Source organism: Schistocerca gregaria, chromosome 1, assembly GCF_023897955.1.
Source record: "Schistocerca gregaria isolate iqSchGreg1 chromosome 1, iqSchGreg1.2, whole genome shotgun sequence".
Lineage (NCBI taxonomy): Eukaryota > Metazoa > Arthropoda > Insecta > Orthoptera > Acrididae > Schistocerca > Schistocerca gregaria.
This window is the reverse complement of record NC_064920.1, coordinates 172,482,184-172,503,233: the sequence shown is the minus strand read 5'-3', so window position 1 is coordinate 172,503,233 and position 21,050 is coordinate 172,482,184. Positions and strand designations below refer to the sequence as shown.

At 42.2% G+C, this 21,050-nt stretch overlaps 1 protein-coding gene across 1 annotated transcript in view; it reads right to left on the bottom strand.

Moving 5' to 3' along the window:
- LOC126285049 (protamine-like) overlaps positions 1-14,299 on the bottom strand; it is a 43,598-nt gene extending 29,299 nt beyond the window's left edge. The window contains exon 1 of the mRNA XM_049984372.1: positions 14,238-14,299. The gene's annotated coding sequence lies outside the window, so the exon portion shown is untranslated. The remainder of the gene's footprint in view (positions 1-14,237) is intronic.
- Between the last annotated feature and the right edge of the window lie 6,751 nt (positions 14,300-21,050).

Here is a 21,050-nt window from a genome sequence, read left to right as displayed (position 1 = left end):
CTGGGTCTAAGGGGACCATGGATGTACAAAATCCAGTGCGAATGTGCAAAATCATACACTGGCCAATCGTATTGCACTGTTAACGATAGATGCGCTGAACACAGACGTCACACCACGTTGCATCAGGCAGAAAAGTCTGCTGTGGCTGAACACTGTCTTGACAAGGGACACAGCATGAATTGTGGAGAGATAAAGATCCTTTCAATGAAATGAATACCCCTAGCCGCACACAGGCGTTGATATGTCAACGGGGCAGTTGATATTGTGTGCCCCGACCGGGACTCGAACGTGGGATCTCCTGCTTACGTGGCAGACGCTCTATCCATCTGAGCCACCGAGGAGACAGAGGATAGTGCGACTGCAGGGAATTATCGCTGGCACGCCTCCCGTGAGACCCACATTCCCAAAGTATTGGCTCGCACTATATTCACAGTACCCCTGCCCATTACACTCATTACTCGCAGCATTTTTCCAATTCCCGTAAGAGTTCGGGCACTGTTTGTTCATCTGCACAGAAGATGGTCAAATGCTCGGTGGGACCTTAACTGTATACACATACATGAAGATGGAATCTGTTCTTTAGGAAATGTAAGCATGAGATCCTAGGTTAGTGTGCGGGTCGGAGCACACATACATTATCAACTGTCTCCGTTGACTTATATCAAGGCCTGTATGCAGCTAGGGGTATTCATTTCATTGTAATTTCATTCAAACGAGCTGCATGGTCACCGATGGTATCTTTCCCTTGGGACATGTCCGAAAGAACAGATACCATCCCCATGTATATACACTCCTGGAAATGGAAAAAAGAACACATTGACACCGGTGTGTCAGACCCACCATACTTGCTCCGGACACTGCGAGAGGGCTGTACAAGCAATGATCACATGCACGGCACAGCGGACACACCAGGAACCGCGGTGTTGGCCGTCGAATGGCGCTAGCTGCGCAGCATTTGTGCACCGCCGCCGTCAGTGTCAACCAGTTTGCCGTGGCATACGGAGCTCCATCGCAGTCTTTAACACTGGTAGCATGCCGCGACAGCGTGGACGTGAACCGTATGTGCAGTTGACGGACTTTGAGCGAGGGCGTATAGTGGGCATGCGGGAGGCCGGGTGGACGTACCGCCGAATTGCTCAACACGTGGGGCGTGAGGTCTCCACAGCACATCGATGTTGTCGCCAGTGGTCGGCGGAAGGTGCACGTGCCCGTCGACCTGGGACCGGACCGCAGCGACGCACGGATGCACGCTAAGACCGTAGGATCCTACGCAGTGCCGTAGGGGACCGCACCGCCACTTCCCAGCAAATTAGGGACACTGTTGCTCCTGGGGTATCGGCGAGGACCATTCGCAACCGTCTCCATGAAGCTGGGCTACAGTCCCGCACACCGTTAGGCCGTCTTCCGCTCACGCCCCAACATCGTGCAGCCCGCCTCCAGTGGTGTCGCGACAGGCGTGAATGGAGGGACGAATGGAGACGTGTCGTCTTCAGCGATGAGAGTCGCTTCTGCCTTGGTGCCAATGATGGTCGTATGCGTGTTTGGCGCCGTGCAGGTGAACGCCACAATCAGGACTGCATACGACCGAGGCACACAGGGCCAACACCCGGCATCATGGTGTGGGGAGCGATCTCCCACAATGGCCGTACACCTCTGGTGATCGTCGAGGGGACACTGAATAGTGCACGGTACATCCAAACCGTCATCGAACCCATCGTTCTACCATTCCTAGACCGGCAAGGGAACTTGCTGTTCCAACAGGACAATGCACGTCCGCCTGTATCCCGTGCCACCCAACGTGCTCTAGAAGGTGTAAGTCAACTACCCTGGCCAGCAAGCTCTCCGGATCTGTCCCCATTGAGCATGTTTGGGACTGGATGAAGCGTCGTCTCACGCGGTCTGCACGTCCAGCACGAACGCTGGTCCAACTGAGGCGCCAGGTGGAAATGGCATGGCAAGCCGTTCCACTGTACTACATCCAGCATCTCTACGATCGTCTCCATGGGAGAATATCAGCCTGCATTGCTGCGAAAGGTGGATATACACTGTACTAGTGCCGAAATTGTGCATGCTCTGTTGCCTGTGTCTATGTGCCTGTGGTTCTGTCAGTGTGATCATGTGATGTATCTGACCCCAGGAATGTGTCAATAAAGTTCCCCCTTCCTGGGACAATGAATTCACGGTGTTCTTATTTCCATTTCCAGGAGTGTATAAATAAATCGTGTAATCTACAAGCATAAAAAAGCAAAGACAGTTATTTTGTGTCAAATTCATTTGAATGGGGAATATTAACAACAGCAGCGAAATTAGCAGTGTGCTATGTTAAACAACATTATGTCTTTGAAATCATTCTAATGTTCAGATAGGCGCTAAAGTTGACAACAGGGGAATGGGGGTTTCAGCTAATATTTGACTGTACTCAGAGGTAATGATCTCAGAAAGGTTGGGAATCACTGCCTTAGCGACATAAACACGCCTTAGACTGCCGCGCACACAGCCATTGTCATCAGGGATGTGGTTGCCATAATTTCTGTCTGACATTTGTCTTAAACTGATAAAAATTGGACGTGACTTGGGAAGCAGAAACTAAGACACTTTTCTTAAGCTTAAAAAAGCGGATGAATTAACGAAAATATTTTTCGGCTTTGTGATCACTGTCGTCTGTAACTATTCCTAAATAACGGACCTTTGAAAAAGCATCGCGTATTTTTTTGACTGTGTCGCGCACTAACACAGATTTCACAGTTGATTTTGTTCTGGCCAATATCAGAATTTTTGCTACTTCGATATCACAAAAAAGGTTGGAGCTAAGTTTAGAAGTGCAGTCCACTTTTAACAAAGACTTACGTTGTTTAACGATATAATAGAGCACTGCTAACTTCGCTGCTGTTGGAGCTTAGCCTAGAAGTACCGTCCGCTGATTTCGTTATCGATGAAGCGTGCTGGCACCAGCTTTCATCCATTCACATCATCTGACAAGTATTCACTCACTAATTTCTGCAGCCACTCAAGAAACTGCTGAGTCTATTCGTACGTCATCCCTCTTCAGTCTTAATTACTTACTCCTGATATTCTGTCCTACGCATTCTGTTAAGATGTATTCATTAGGGCTACTCTTTCTCTGTGCCACAGTTTCTATAAAAAATTGTTCCAATGGCTCTAAGCACTATGGGACTTAACATCGGTCATCAGTTCTCCAGACTTAAAACTATTTTTTTAAACTAACTAACCTAAGGACATCAAACACATCCATGACCGAGGTAGGATTCGAACCTGCGGCCGTAGCAGCAGCGCGGTTCCAGACTGAAGTGCCTAGAACCACTTGGCCACAGCGGCCGGCGCACAGTTTTTACAACTGCTAGCAAAGTAAACAACAATTACAGCAGCAGAAACATCAGATAGCTGTCGATTGGTACTGGGTTTCCTATTTAAAGTGCCTCTGAATAGTTAGAATATCCCTTCACCAGCGTAGTCATCGTGAAGAACTTCCCCAGTCCTAAGATCAAGTATGTTTTTGTCAAAAAATGCCTTATGTACAATGATCATCCAAACCCAAAACCCTATATCTCGCCAGCCTATCTCCACTGTAAATCAAGTCACCTTCTAAAACAGTCCCCTAACCTCGAACACACCCCATAATACAACGCTTGTTAACTTATCCCACTCACCACATTCATACAAGTTCAAAGCAAAATCCTCTCTCATAAAACCTCAGTGACTTCGCTATTTGCATCATGCACATAGTAAACTATCCTAAAATTTTCTTACATCCTGTCTCTATCACAGAAAATATAATCTGTACTGTCACAAACGTCCTCCAAAATATCATTCTTTTCATGAAATCATACTATTTCACCTAAATGTCACAGCCACACACTCCCAAAACAAATCCCATTTGACCTTCTCCCAGCTAGATACCGTTGTCTGCTCCCACATGGTCCTGCCATGTGCTCCATCTCCACTCCAGATGCATCAAGTTGCCACCTACATTTGATCCCATCCCAATCGCCTGACTACTTATAGCTGGTCGTCAGACCTCCGTTAATATCTTATTCCTGACTCACAGAAGCACCGATGCAATAATTCATCATAACATCGACACGAGAACACATGCATAGGGTGTATCACCTACAACTTGTACCGCGAATATTGCGAAAATGGAAAGTGCTATTGACGTGCGGTTTTCAAAAAATGAACTGGTAGTCAGGGGCTCATATTGTTAGTCAACGAACATATTACAATAATACTCAGAAAGTGTATTTTTTGTGCAGACATACACTTCTTTAAATGTAACAATGCCTATTGACGTTAACGGGCTAGAAGTAGGATAAACTAGAATATCAGGGGGGTTTGTTGCAGTATTCCAGCCCAGATCTTTTACGGTCGAGATACATTTGGAAAGATTCCACATCGACACTTGCGCAATACTTGTGGTAAAGAAGAACGCAAGTGCATCCTCTGTTTTTGTGGATTCTGACCAGTAACGAAACAAATGGCCATGACACGCCGTGTTCAAAACTAGCACTTGCAGCGGCAATACATGCTTCTAGTCCGGTAAGGAACGACTGCTGCACATGTGCCAGCATTGTAGCGGAAATGTCCGAGCAGGCTGCAGTAATACGTTTTTGCATAACATCGAGTGCAGTTGGTATATCCTTGTAAACAGCGTGTTTCAACTTTCACCACGGAAAGAAAAATACAGGCGTGAAATCCGGGGAACGGGCCGACTACGGTACAGGTCCTCCGCGTCCAAGCCAACGATTTATAATTAATTAGTGAAGACTTGTTGGAGTACTTTGAGCACTATGGACGGGACACCCATAATATTGGTACTACAGGTTGTAAGACGTGTGTACTTCTCTTGTCTGTTGTCAAACCACAACTTATGAAAGATGTTTATATTTTATTAATAGGATTAAGTAGGAATAATTAATATTTGTCATGTTGGAAATAATTGTGGTAGCAGGGAATGTCTGCACCAAAGTATTGTTAGCAAGAGAGACCGCAAACTGATATAATTTTAGAAAGGGCGGGGGAGACCGCGTATGAATACATTCTAAGAAAAGAGCAGGAAAGACCGCGCATTGATACATTTTGTAATGTTTTCATGGATTGTCTGTACCAGAAAGCATTGCTGGCAGGAGAGACCGCACCTTAGCGTTCGTAGGAAGTCAGCAGTAAGCGTGAAGTGAAGCAAGTCGGTAGCAGGTCTGAAGCGAGAGGTTGAGAGGAGCGGTGTGGCTGCCAACCACCAGCTATGATTTATAAGAGATTATAATCGGATGTACAGAGATATCAGTTAACTATTATCATAAGAGGAACTAATATTACTGAATTATTTTTTTTGAGAAACTCAAGACTACTGAACCTATGTGCACGCAATGCTAGTTGTAATATTATGATAAAAAGTAAGTCCCATTTGAACGTTTGTAAAATCATTTCATTGCCAACAATAAATATTTGAAGCGTTTTTACAATATAATTAATTTTTGCCAGCAATGTTGCATTACTGATTATAATCCATCCCAAAAACCATCAACGTAAAACTTTGCAAAAATTTTATTGTTCTCAAGAAAAAGTGTAACTATGAATTACGTAACTTCAGTCAAATTAATTAAAGAATAACGTCAGCTTTGCTACTAAAGAATAACGTCAGCTTTGGTAATAAATACGGCCACTTATTAGGACAGCCCACCAGCAGTTAATAGAATATAGTAAACCAGAGTAAGCATATTCATGTCGCAGTTCGATGTAGCAGTCCTATGGCGATCCAGTAACAGTAAAAAAAGTAAGAACAGTTTGGGTTATTGCAGATAACGACCGAGGGCCACGACGACGACACGTTCTATGTTTCGTCGAAATAATCAGAAAATCACTTTTAATAAGCACCAATTAAATTTGTATGCGAAGATTGAGAAAGAGAATTTCAAAGGGAAGATTTCATTTGTTATTATTAAGCAAGAGATATAAATCCTAAGGAAAGGTTTCATAGGTTATTGTAGAAGGGAAGGTTGCGTAAAAAAAAGAGATATAGAGGACACGGGAACGCGTCCTCTTAATCTGCGGAGGAACGTCTAGAATCCGTGGAAGACGATCTGTTAGGAGGCTGTGATGCTTGTGCGCGTTCAGTGTTCTAAGAAAAATTGGCCTATGAGCTGATGGTTAACTAACGCACACCACACGGTTACACTCCATGGACGCTGACGTTCCACCTGACTCAGTCAACAGGGATTATCAATTGAACAACAGTGCATTTTTGAGCACTTTAGTAAGGCCATGATTGGTAAATGTGGCTTCACCTCTAAACAAGCTCCATGATGCATCTGGAATAGCCTCTCTTAATGCCCACGTATGTAAGTTAACACGATTCTCATCAACGTTCCCATGCAGCTCTTCATTGAGAGAAATGTGATGGAGATGAAACCTATGTCGATGGAGATCGCTTAGGACATTTGTCAGACTCATGCCACTAGCTCGTGCGATTGCATAGCAGCAAGAACAATTAATTGTCCCCTCTTCTGCTGTCAGTTGCCTCCTTCTGTTACATTGTCTGGGTGTTACACTACCACTTTCACGTAACTGGTTGAAGAAGTAGATAAAGAATTGCCAAGATGGTTGACTTCTGTTGACGTATATTGCCGTATACACGATACAAGAACGAGCTGCATTTTTTCTAGACTCTCCATACACCATGATCATATAGGCTTTTTCTGCATTGGTAAATCCCACAGCCCACTCACAACATGCTGTTTGGACTGCCATGCACCAACTAGCTAACGAGTCAAGGAATACACAAGCAACCGAAAGCAGACATTACATTTCACCTAGCATCTACGGGTGTTGAATGGCACAAACGACTGTCGGTGTCGAAACTTTCATAACACCATATCTAATAAATGACTCGCTCTAGAATCCTGGAACAAACACCACTGACATTCTAATTTCCCAGACTTTTAATCTATTCATGTTCATGGGTATTGTGTCATTTAAAAAGTGTATGTTTGCACAAAAAGTACACTTTCTAAGTATTATTAAAATCTGTTTATTGGAGAACAACACGAGCCCTTGACTAACAATCCATTCTCTAAAAACCACACATCAATAGCACTTTCCATTTCCGCAATATTTGTGGTGCAAGTTATAGGTTATTCGACTGCTGTAGATAACTTCGTCATTATTATTTGCAAAGGTCTACTGCTGCGCATTCTTTTATAAAATCAGAAACACTGAGTATTCTGCTAGCGATTGACCAAATAGACTCATTTTCTGGAACACAGTAAGGTCCGAATCCACCCGCCTGCTTTAAGCACTGATGTCATAATATGCGTGAAGACGATTGTTTACCTTAGTTATTAAGACAACCACAGATAACATTTAATAGCAAGCTGCTTACATTTTCAAGACAAAGACGACAAGATAGACCATTATTTCATACAGTAACGTAAAAACACGCAAAGTACTTCAATGAACAGGAAATTAACGGGACAACCGCGGGGGGGGGGGGGGGGGGGCGGTTGGGTTGGTAAAGATTTATAAAAGTTAGTAATGATAAGATCATTCCAGAGCAGCTAAGACTTAGAAAGATAGGACACGTCATTTCATCTTATATACACCGCGACAGAAAACGATGCACCACGAGGGAATGGGACGGGTATCAATACATGTGATGTACAAGCACACACGAACAAATGATCACAGTTTCGGAATAATTTGACGATTTATTCAAGAGAAAGAACTTCACAGATTGAGCAAGTCAATAGCCGGCCGTTGTGACCGAGCGGATCTAGGCGCTTCAGTCCGAAAGCGCGCTGCTGCTACGATCGCAGGTTCGAATCCTGCCTCGGGCATGGATGTGTGTGATTTCCTTAGGTTAGTTAGGTTTAAGTAGTTGTAAGTCAAGGGGACTGCTGACATCAGATGTTAAGTCCCAAAGCGGTCAGAGCCATTTTTTTTAGCAAGTCAATAACGCGTCTGGTTCTCATGCAAGTAGCTATTTGGAATGACATTGATTTCCAAAGTTGCAGGACGTTCTCCTGAGGGATATCGGTACCAAACTCTGTCCAATTGGCGCATTAGATCGTCAAAATCTCGTGCTAGTTAAAGAGCATTACCCATAATGCTCTAAATGTTCTCAGCTGGGGAGAGATCCGGCGACCTTCCTGGCGAAGGTAGGATTTGACAATCACGAAGACAAGCAGTAGAAATTCTCGGTGTGTGTGTGTGTGTGGGGGGGGGGGCGTTAGCTTATTGAAATGCAAGGCCAGAATGGTTTGCAATGAAGGGCAACAAAAAGACACGTATAATATCGTCGACATAACGCTGTTTTCTAAAGGTGTCGCTTGTGATGATCGAAAAGGAACCTGCTGTCCGGAGTGTCTCCATGCACGTCTGCGGTCTGGAATCTCGTTGACAAGAGTAGAATTCTCTTCAGTGATGAACCCCGCTTCGAGTAGAGCCCCAACGACCAGGGAAGATGTGTCTCGAGATTTCACGTACGGCAGTAGAATACCAATCTGGCTGTCGCCCTCCATACGGCCCGACAACCGGGAGTAATGATCTGGGATGCAATTTCTTTACATAGCAGAAGCCCTTCGGTTGTCATCCACGGGACCCTTACAGCACAACGGAACGTCGACGATATTCTACGCCCCGTTTTGTTGTCCTTTATGGCAAGCCGTCCTGGGCCTGCACACAGCGAGAGTTTCTACTGCTTGTCTTCCTGCCTGTCAAAGTACCTTAGCCAGCAAGGTCGCCGAATCTCTCCCCAGTTCAGCAACTCCATCAATCAATACCAAGACGAACAACTGTTTGAATAAGGGCCAGAGGTGGACCGAAACATTGTTGACTTGGCCAGTCTGTGAAGTTCTTTCTCTTCAATAAATCATCCAGTTTGTCTGAAATTGTAACATTTATTTGTCAGTACATACACCTCATTTGGCTGACTCTAGCAATGAATCTGAATTAACACTCAGGCTACCTTGCTACACCTACCGATCAAAAGATTAGGGGTCAAAAGAAGTGTAGTCCCAACACACGAATACCCATACTTTATTCTTCCAGCATTTCAAAATGAGAACACTCAACTACTTGCAACAAACTTTTCACAAAATTTCAAAGCTTTCCAATACGTTTCCTCGCTGGCAAACGCACAAAATGATGACAGGGAAACAGTTTATCGCTTACTTTTTTTTCAGGTGAAATATTTGTGCAAATACATGTGAAATGTATTGGACATGTGCCTACACGGAGAAAGCCTCGGGTCAAAAGCTCATCCTAAATTCCTGGAAGGATTTCAACCAAACTTTGTACAAACTTTAGTTACGATCTAGAACGAAGTACTAATCCTCCTATTGGGGTGGAAGTGGTATAGTGCAGAGGCAAAGGGGGAGACGGAAAGACCGAGAGGGGAGAGAAGGAGGTGACCAAAGATGGGGAGAGGGGGGCGAGGGAGAGGGGGAAGAGAAGATGGACAGAGAGGGAGAGAGAGACAGGAGAAAATGAGCAGAGAGAAGGGGAGGAGGAATTAGACAGAGGCGGACGGAGGACATGGGCTAATATAACACTTGTTTAAACACATAAACGGGTTACGTTTATAGGTAGCTGTTTTAACGCGAAAACACTGCGGGGCGCAGTTAGTCTGGAATAAACAGAACCATAAAACACAGAAAATGCAGAACTGGAATCAAACAATTCTCTGGACCTACATAGCTTAAACTAAGATACCGATACCAGACACTCCCCTCACAACAAGACAAGATAAGCGAGAAATTAGATGCACTAATTTGTCGACAATAACAAAACACAAAAATGGCATAATTGGAATCGAATTTTTTCCTTTCGCTCAAAGGATGAAAGCGATACCGACCACAGAGCCACGTAAGATTCATATCGTCGAGAAACAAGAAAAACAAATTCCTAAACACGAAACCGAACGAAAATGTACGAAAACGACACGAATAGTACCTCAACATACGCTGAAGCTATGTAGCTCACACGAAGACAACGACATCTCCACCGCAAAGGAAACACATAATCGAAAGGTAATACACACACAATTCCTCCAGAATAAGCAAAACATGCAGTAAACAAGAAATTACAATCGAGTATTTCGCTTAGCCGGATGCTGTGGATTGCTACGATCGCAGGTTCGAATCCTGTCTCGGGCATGAATGTGTGTGGTGTCCTTCGGTTATTTAGGTTTAAGAAGTTCTAAATCTAGGGGACTGATGACCTCAGATGTTAAGTCCCATGGTGCTTAGAGCCATTTGAACCATTTTCGCTTAACTTATATAGCTCCAACGACGACAGACACACTTCCTCAAAGCAACGAAAAAACCAAATGATAGCACACACGAATTATTCCAAACAAAAGCACATGAAATTATAAAAACAACCGCACAAGGATAATCGCAATGTACGGTAAACCTATATATCTCAATCAAAGGTACCGATAATAGGAAACCCCTCCCTCCCCGCCCCCCCCCCCCAAAAAAAGAAAACAGTAAACGAAAAAATGGTAATTTATTAGATAACTTGCAAGCGGTATACCGGGCCCGCAACTATACACAACTGATTTAGTATTTTCGCAACTCCTCACTGATGTCACATTCGAAAAAAATAAAATTATAAGTATCATTACAACTCATTTCACTCACGGACATATGAGCAAAACACTTCTGTTTCTGCCTAACCACGCCCTGCAAACGCTTGTTATTTACAAAAATAGCCAACAATTGTAAGATACAAGATAATATTTCCAATTATTAAACGTTACACTCACAGCAATTTAACTTTTGCTCTGAAGCTCTTACCTAACCTTACTCTCAGAAGCGTGTACAGTTCAGAAATAAACGAGCAATTCTCACGAAGTAAGCGTCAGACGTAAAAACTACAAACAACGAAATTTGTCTAGCTTGAAGAGGGAAACCAGATGGCGCTATGGTTGGCCCGCTGGATGGCGCTGCCATTGGTCAAACGGATATCAACTGCGTTTTTTTAAATAGGAACCCCCATTTTTTATTACATATTCGTATAGTACGTAAAGAAATATGAATGTTTTAGTTGGACCACTTATTTCGCTTTGTGATAGATGACGATGTAATAGTCACAAGCATATGGCTCACAATTTAAGTCGAACAGTTGGTAACAGGTTTTTTTAAATTAAAATACAGAACGTAGGTACGTTTGAACATTTTATTTCGGTTGTTCCAATGTGATATATGAACTTATCAATTCTGAGAACGCATGTTGTTACAGCGTGATTACCTGTAAATACCACATTAATGCAGTAAATGCTCAAAACGATGTCCATCAACCTCAATGCTTTTGGCAATACGTGTAACGACATTCCTCTCAACAGCGAGTAGTTCGCTTTCCGTAATGTTCGCACTTGCATTGACAACGTGCTGATGCATGCTGTCAGGCGTCGTCAGTGGATCACGATAGCAGATGTCCAACTTTCCCCACAGAAAGAAGGGGACGTCAGATCTGGGGAACGTGCGGGCAATGGTATTGTGCTTCGACGACCAATCCACCTGTTATGAAATATGCTATTCAATACCGCTTTAACCGCACGCTGTCCTTAGGTTAGTTAGGTTTAGGTAGTTCTAAGTTCTAGGGGACTGATGACCATAGACGTTAAGTCCCATAGTGCTCAGAGCCATTTGTACCATTTTTTCTTTCAACCGTCGCGAGCTATATGCCGGATTTCCATCATGTTGGAAGTACATCGCCATTCTGTCATGCAATGAAACATCTTGTAGTAACATCGGTAGAACATTACGTAGGAAATCAGCATACATTGCACCTTTTAAAATGGGGACGATTTTCTTGCTGTGATAGAAACTCTATGTATTGATCACTGGAGCTCCCTCGAAGAGGTGTTAGTGGGGTAACAAAATCTGAGGGATAGAGATGATGACGTTAAAACCAAACAGAAATGAATGACCTTATAGCAACTTATAAAGAATAATGGTTAGCCAGTGACGGTGTTCAATTGCAGGCCGCAAGGAAAATGTAATGTTAGAACATGGCTGTTGAACTGCACCCACGCCTAATTGCGTGAAGACGATGTTTCGGTACGAATCGTCAGCCAGTGACATAATGTTAATGGCTGCTCTCATGTCAGATTTTCGTGCATATATTCTCAGTTTTGTTAGTTGGCGAAGCCAACGAATGTGAAAAAAAAAAAAACTGGGTGTGGTGAAAGATTGATCTATGATTTACACCGAGACGTAGGTTAGGTTGGATGGTATCAGTTTGCTTCTTATATGGCGATATCAATGAATGTGATACTAAAAAGAAGTAGTTGTGGCGACGGACTGACCTGTAGCTTAGCCCCTCTGAAAATATCGCCAACAAAATGACGTTATCGTCGCCACATTGTTTCCGTCGACGACTCGTATAAAACTTTCCTCTGTATACCGCCTAATTGATAATGCTGTTGTTTTATGAGGTCAGTGTCAACGAATTACATTGTACTGTGACTGAGTTTTCTATCAAAAATGAAGGCAGTAGTGTAACCGTTTAATTTTTATAGGAATTGTACATTCGTGTTTCTAAGCTTTTCTTTCGTTTCGCGTTCTTCGTCGTCATTTTTGACGATATTGAAGCTTTCATAAAAGAACCCTCTGCCAGCTACTTTACTGTGAATAGCAGAGTAATCACGTAGATATAGATGTAGATGCTTGTATAAGAACTGTCACTTTTATCTTCAAAAAGAATAACCAAACCAATACACTCTAGAAAGAATAAAGACAATCTCAGACAAACTAACTAAAGTTTTAATTGTTTGTGAACTTATCGTCATAAATGATTTCATTCATATGAAAATACCCTTGGCTTCGTCCACTGTATGACTCAACATATATCGATCGAGTTAATTTTGTCTTCTGTAGCCTCTGCAATTTGTAATCTGTCGATTTAGTATTTTCAGATATAAAGTACCTCAAATAAAACTGAAGGCTGTTCCTCCTGCTGACAGACATTTCCAAATGACATTTTTTTTTCCAAATAAACGATATAAAAAGCTGTCTAGCAAGAAACCTTTTTGCAAGAGAGGAATTTGTTAATATCTAACATAAATTTAAGTCTTAGGTCTTTCCTCAAGGTATTTGTTCAAAGTGTAACCTTATCCGGAAGTGTAACGTGAACGGTAAGCAGTTAAGAAAAGAACAGAATAAATGCTTTTGAAATGCGGTGCTATAGAAGAATGCTGAAGGTTGGTAGAAGGTGTGTACATCGAATAACAAAGGAGGTGGTACTCAATCGAACTGTGAAAAATAGAAATTTAAGACACAACTGGTCTAAAAGGAGGAATTAATTGTTATGACATATACTGAGTCATTAAAGAAGTGTGTGTGTGTGTGTGTAGAGGTTAGGGAGGGGTAAAGATTGTGGAGATATACCAATACTTTAGTACAGTTAGGTGATTCAAATGGATGGATGTTGCGGTAGGTATGCAGAGACGAAGAGAATAAGCTAACATGGAGAACTGCATCAAAGCAGTCTTCCAGTGCAGACCACAATAATAACATAATATTTTATAATGACGCACTATTTCAGATTTAGCAGAACGGCTTGATAGTGCTGACAAATTTGGGAAGGTAGTAAGTGCTGGTTGCTATCGGAAATAAAAACACAATGGATGCTATTAATACGACTCAAACTACTAACCTAATAAACGCAAGTAATACACGGGACATATAAACAGTTATACCTGTATCTAAAATTTAATACGATCACTTCTTTCGTATCTCAAATTTTGTACAACACCTCCGCTCTGCATTTCCTGTGAGTCCAATATAATCAACTGAACAGCTAATTACATAACACACTGGTTGATCTTTGTTGGTAATATTCAGACCCCTCCCAAAGAATTTCCTGTTACATGTCTTTATTCTTGGATTTATTCTTCGCATTCTTCAATGTTTTTCTCGAAAATGATACGAACTTAGTTAGAGAAGTAAGAGTTTTCTGGGAAGATGTCGTAATCATCAAACTTATACGCTTTCAAGACGTAATGGCAATTGCTGATGTACCGGTATGGAAAATTTACATTTTGTGCCCTTCAAATATTCTTTTCTTGTACACAGGGTCCATGTTGCAGCTACACTGCAATTCGCATGAATTTTTAACGTTTCCTTTCAAAATCCCAATAAAAAATGGAAAAGCATTCTGTGGAAAATTTTCGAAATATACTACGTATCAAATAAGAATAAAATCTGTAATTTACTTACTTATGGACTACGCGGCTAAACCTATCTCTGAACTTCAGACTGTAAATAGTAACGCCAAAGATGTTAATCAAAATTCGGTTCCATTCTTGTACATTCCGATATCCAGAGAGTGCATTTGAGCAACATTTTTAACCAAGGAATACGAAGGGCAAGCAAACGACTAGAAGCTAATTTAGCATGAATACTACGGAGAAATCAAATTCATTCTGAACACTGGGATAGTGCTTGCATCTTTTCCTTTCTACATGGGAAACACAGCTTGTAAATTTACGCACTTAAATGGCTCTGAGCACTATGGGATTTAACATCTGAGGTCATCAGTTGCCTAGAACTTAGAACTACTTACACCTAAGTAACCTAAGGACATCACAAACATCCATTCCCGAGGCAGGATTCGAACCTGCGACCGTAGCGGTCGCGCGGTTCCACAACGGCAGGCTACACTCATAAGCACACATTGTTGCAAGTAAAGATAAAAACGCGGAACATTAAAGAAGTCGTAATTTATTTATGATAAAAGCGTCAGGAAATCAGTTATAACAGAAAGACCTGTAAATAACCAATAGCAGTTAATGATACTTAACGAAGCGTGCACAACAATAAGAACGGAAAGTGAAAATTCGCACTATTAACATCGTAGTAGGTACAGACTCTAATTAGGTCAGCGCCGTATGATAAATCAATAAAGGCCTTGTAGTTACCTTAGACAAACAGTTTACATGGAAAGAACGCATGGATATTAACGGAAGAGCTTGTGAGAAACATCATATCCTGAAGTGGATTGTTAGCATCAAGTATAAAATAGGGACTAGCATCAAGTTTAAACTCCACGTGTAAGATGTAAATAAAACCTATCATGAGATACTGATGTGTATCGTTCGTACTTGAACCTCTACAAAATACCAATAAAGTGGGGTTGTTCTGATTCAAATAACGAGAATGATCACTGGCATTAGATTTATACAGAAAAACTGTTGCTGTGGATCGCTCGTACACGATCCTCCACAAAACTAAAGTAAAGGGGCCCTGTACAGAACCAAACGACGAGAATGTTCACCGGCATTTGCAATCATCTCCCTTCTTTATCATATTAAATATATTTATTTGATATTAAATTCATTGACTCCCCTGAAATAATCGCCTCTCGATACACAGAAAACTAATGGCTAAATGTTTATAGTGGAAGGATAAATCTGCCGTCTTCCTGAAGATTGTTTTGAAAACAAGTGTTCCTCAATATGGGGGAATGCCTTTTCCTTCCTGCGGCCTGTGAAATAACTTGTTATAAGAGGACGTACAGTTTAACGTTGGTTCCGAACCACGGAGCAACTCTGCATTTCTCACATTAACAAACATTTCCAGAGCTGAAGGAAGTGAAAGGTGGTAGATAAAAGATCCTTCGACTGACAACGGATCAACCTAAGACCTTTGTATACTGATGGATTTGAAACAAAGTCGGTTGAGACCATTAGAGCCTGAATAAAATGCCAGCTATATAAAGGATATTTCACCTTCAGGAAAGAGTGCACGAAATTATTTTCCTGTGTCTTTCTTCCTGTTTTCATGCTTGCTCTGTTTTCAGTTGGTAGGCTATCCACTGCACCCTATTCCCACTAAATGCGATGCGATGGGGTGGTGTTATGGGGAGTTTCCCATGTGAGTTCGTCGCCACACACAGAGGCCTGCAAGAGTCATTAAGAGAATTTTGTTTACAATAGAGTCCCTGTGTTCCCCTTCCTTGTTTATTGTTGCAGAGGGTAGAACAATAATAAATGTCCTAACTCAACTTACGTACAGATTATTCTCATTTGCTAAGGCACTAATTTTGGTGAATAAGAAACTGCATGTTAGGGATTTCGATGATCTGTTGCCTCCCTCCAGTCGACGAAGCGCAAGGAAAACGTCGGAACCGCTGTATTGTGAAGTACAGAAGGAATTGACATACGTAATGGCCAAGAGATATTAGATGTATAAATGGTAAGAACTTTTCTCTTTTCCATTTACTATTCATGATTCCTTGTTTTTTCGTTCTTCAGGCGTTGTTTCAGGTCATTTATAGGCTCTCCTCCCTCGTTAAAGATGTAGTTTATAAAACAATGTATGAACGAAAGGAGTGTTGTTAACTTGTTTGTGGAAACGATTTTACGTCCATATACATTACTTTCTTGGTGTTTATTTCGTTGACAGGAAACTTGCTGATTTAAACTTTATCCTTTTTCGTGAACCAGTAATTCTGGAGCAACCTACTGTTCGGTGTATGGCAGCGTCAATCTTCCACATTACTGGTACTACGGATGACTATAGTTTTATTCTGTGGCGTCGTGAAGCTGTCGGGGACAAATCATTTATTAACTTTTAAGCTGTTGAGCGCAACCTTGAACTTACGACTTTGCCTGCGGAATTTGACCATTTTCCTGTTTAAATCATTGTGTTTCATCTGGTTTGCTGTGGGATGTGGAATTTTTTACCAATAGTTCCGATTATTTTCTTTGTCGTATACATTCTTACATTTTGAGTCTTCTCTAAAATATATGTTGCAGATTCCAAGGCACCGAATTATATATGCTGGCATCCTTCTATCATCTCTATTTTTCTGTCAAGGTACGCAAGTACGCCTTTGGTAAGTCCGATTGACTAGCTGGTAATTTGAGGGCATGTATGAGATTTTTCATTATAAGGGCTGAAAATTTTGCCTCACAGTCTGTTAAAGTGGTTAACTACGACGCCGAGGCTCTTCCTCACTGCTCTGTGTTGAACTTCTTACGCTTGGAGCGTTCACTGTTTCTATTTTGCTGTTTTCACACACTTTCTTCCTTGTTTCATGCTTGCTCTGTTTTCAGTTGGTAGGCTATCCGCTGGACCCTATTACCACTAAATCTGAGGGTGGTGCGATGGGGAGTTTCCCATGTGAGATCGTCGCCACACTCACCGTCAATGGTCATCCAGGACAGTGTAGATCTGTGATTGGTCGCTGAACACAGTGCGACGCCATTCTTCAGCCGCACATGCTTCCTGGTCACGGCACCTCTCCAAACGAAGCCGTTTGTGTTGTGGCTTTAAGGCAATCTACGGGTGTGACGGTAATTCACTGCTGCTAGTGTCCAACCAATGGTGCGAGTTCATTACTTGTTCTCGGATGGCAGGCATAGATGTGAAGGGGTTACAATGTGCTTGGTGTACAATACGGTGATCTTCACTTGTGGTGTGGTCATATGTGATCAACCAGAACCTTGACGGCGAGTACGCCTGCCCTCAATTTCCCACACGGTAGAGCGTTAAGGCAGTGTCACATCCGAATGCCTCAAAACTATGGATATTGCACGATTCGACCAGCCGATCAAATGGAGACCCACAATCAGGACCCTTTCAAATTATGTCAGCTGTTGATAACGCTGTCTGATACGAATACACAGCATCTCCATGTCCTTCCGAGTGGTCAGTCAACGTCCCTTATATACCATATTAGGCATGGTAACAACACTAAACACGAACGACACTCAAGCACTCTGGTGAACAATTTACCTGTAACTGAGAACTGCAGTTCTGATCGTCGCAATACCCGCGCATGGTGAGTACCTGAACGAAGTTATTTTCACATCCGACCATGTCTTACCGGTGCTTCATTCTTTTTGTCAGGAATTGTATTTTGTCGACAAAACTACATTTGCATGTACATCTCCATGACTACTCGGAAATACACACTTAAGTGCCTGCCAGCGATTTGATCCAGCAGTGACCTTCAAACGATTTCTCGGCCGTTTCATTCTTAAACTGCACGTATGAGAAACGAACATTTAAATCTTTCCGTGCGAGCTTTCATTTCTTTTATTTTATTACGATGACCATTTCTCTCTATGTAGATGGTTGTCAGCAAAATGTTTTCTAATTCGGAAGAGAAAGTGGCTAATTGTAAGTTCGTGAAAAGATCTTGCCACAACGAAAAGCACTACCACCAAAACGCGCGTATCACATCCATACGCGTATCATATCCGTGACACTCTCTCCCCTATTTCGCGATAACACAAAACGAGCTGCCCTTCTTTGAACTATTTCTGTGTACTCCGTCAATCCTGTCTGTTGAAGACCCCATATCGTGCAGCAATACTCTAGAAGAGGACGGACAAGCATAGTGTAGGCAATCTTTTTGGTACACCTGTTGCATTTTCTAAGTGTTCTGCAAGCGAAACGTAGTCTTTGATTCTGAGAATATTGATCTTTCCAATAATGAATTTACAATACTCTTATTGTAAACTATTTTTTCTCCTCGGATGGGCCAATTAAGGACCATATGCCAGTTTCTATTCTTTATTCGTCATCCTGATCACTTCAGAGCATTTCTCTTCTGCCTTGGCTTCCGTCCATAATTACTTTTTCCCCAAAACCTCCACTGTCAGTTGTTTCTTCGGCTATTATATTACTTGTTTCTAAATTGTTTTCCACTTCGGTAATGACCAAAATGCCCAAAAATACCAGAAGATGTTCATGGCTAATTTGCTGTCTTGCAACCGATATAAATGTAAAATACATACTAGCCTTCTTTCTCCCATTACTTGAGATATGTTTCCGTCAATACTATTATTAGTTAGCAATTTCTAAGCTTACATAGTTTTTCGTGGGCTTAATATTTTTCTAATGAATCGACTTTCAAGTAATTCTGATTTATCTGAATTACAGTTTCCTGCTAGACATTCGCTTGCATTTAGACATTCTGGTTCACTGCTGTATTGTGGATCCTTATTTTTTGCATTTTTAGATAGGCATTTTTATTGTACAGATCTTTCGGTATACTATATGTGCTCTTTTCATTTTATGTACAGAAAGACCATGAACGTAACATTTTGCAGGCGATACTAGTGTTATAATAAAACGGAAGAGAGAGAAAGGAACAGCAGAGAATATTGTAAATTATGTTTTACAAGTAGTTATTAAGTGGCTCTCAGAAAATGGACTGTCAGCAAATTTTGAAAGAACACTATATTTAGATCTATACAAAAAATAATAGTGTTGTTGTTGTTGTGGTTGTTGTTGTTGTGGTCTTCAGTCCAGAGACTGCTCTGATGCTGCTCCCCATGCTACTCTATCCTGTGCAGTCTGCTTCATCTCCCAGTACGTACTGCAGCCTGCATCCTTATGAATCTGCCTAGTGTATTCATCTCTTGGTCTCCCTCTACGATTTTTACCCTCCACACTGCTCTCCAATACTAAATTGGTGATCACTTGATGCCTCAGAACATGTTCTACCAACCGATCCCTTCTTCTGGTCAAGTTGTGCCACAAACTTCTCTTCTCCCCAATCCTATTCAACACTTCCTCATTAGTTATGTGATCTACCCATCTAATCTTCAGCATTCTTCTGTAGCACCACATTTCGAAAGCTTCTATTCTCTTCTTGTCCAAACTATTTATCGTCCATGTTTCACTTCCATACGTGGCTACACTCCATACAAATACTTTGAGAAACGACTTCCTGACACTTAAATCAATACTCGATGTTAGCAAATGTCCTACCAACTGGTAGCTTCTTCTAGTCAAATTCTCTAATTCTATTAAAAACCTCCTCGTTAGTTATGTGATCTACCTATCTAATCTTCAGCATTCTTCTGTAGCACCAAATTTCGAAAGCTTCAATTCTCTTCCTGTCTAAACTATTTATTGTCCACTTTTCACTTCCATACATGGCTACACTCAGTACAAATACTTTCAGGAACGATTTCCTGACGCTGAAAGCTATACTCAATGTTAACAAATTTCTCTTCTTCAGAAGCGCTTTCCTTGCCATTGCCAGTCTACATTTTATATCCTCTCTACTTCGATCATCATCAGTTATTTTGCTCCCCAAATAGCAAAACTCATTTACTACTTTGAGCGTCTCATTTCCTAATCTAATTGCCGCAGCATCACCCGATTTAATTCGACTACATTGCATTACCCTCGTTTTGCTTTTGTTGATTTCCATCTTATATCCTCCTTTCAAGACACTGTCCATTCCGTTTAGCTGCGCTTCCAAGTCCTTTGATGTCTCTGACAGAATGATAGCGACATCGGCGAACCTCAAAGTTTTTATTTCTTCTCCATGGACTTTAATTACTACTCAGAATTTTTATTTGTTTCCTTTACTGCTCGCCCCCCCCCCCTCCCTGCGGGTTCGGGGGTAAGAATAGGCCCGCGGTATTCCTGCCTGTCGTAAGAGGCGACTAAAAGGAGTCTCAAACTTTTCGGCCGTATGTGATGGTCCCTTGTTGGGTTTTACCTCCATATCTCAAAATTTTCCGAAGAGCGAGCCGATTGGGGCAGGGCGCCTTACTTGGTGCATTGTGTCCATCTTGCGATCAGACCTTTCGCTAGCTTCTTTGTCGTTGCCTTGCAGTCCTGCCCGCTCTCCATCTCTTGGGCATGGATATGTTCCTGCGTGCACTTTCCACCTAGCGCTGAGCAGTGCCACTTTCTGCACTGACGGCGACCATGGACCACATTCACCTAACATCCAGCACGGTAGCCAGTCCGTTGTGGTGGGGCCGCCATGTACCCTGTTGGTTGTAACCCCCTGACAACACAGGGATCGCTCTACTGATGCCTGCGCCGTTAACTCCCCACGTATGCCAAGGAGTAGATGCCCATCTCCCTAGGGCATCAGGACTCCCGGCAATGGCCATCCTGCCAGGTGGCTATTGCTGAGGCTGGGTGGCGCCTGTTTGGAGGGCATCATGGAGGATGACCCGCAATGAAGCGTGGTACATCATCTCTCGCTGGCGGCCAGGCGCCAGCAGTCTCTAAGCGTTCTCGGGCTCAATTTACTGCCAGAAGTATGATCCG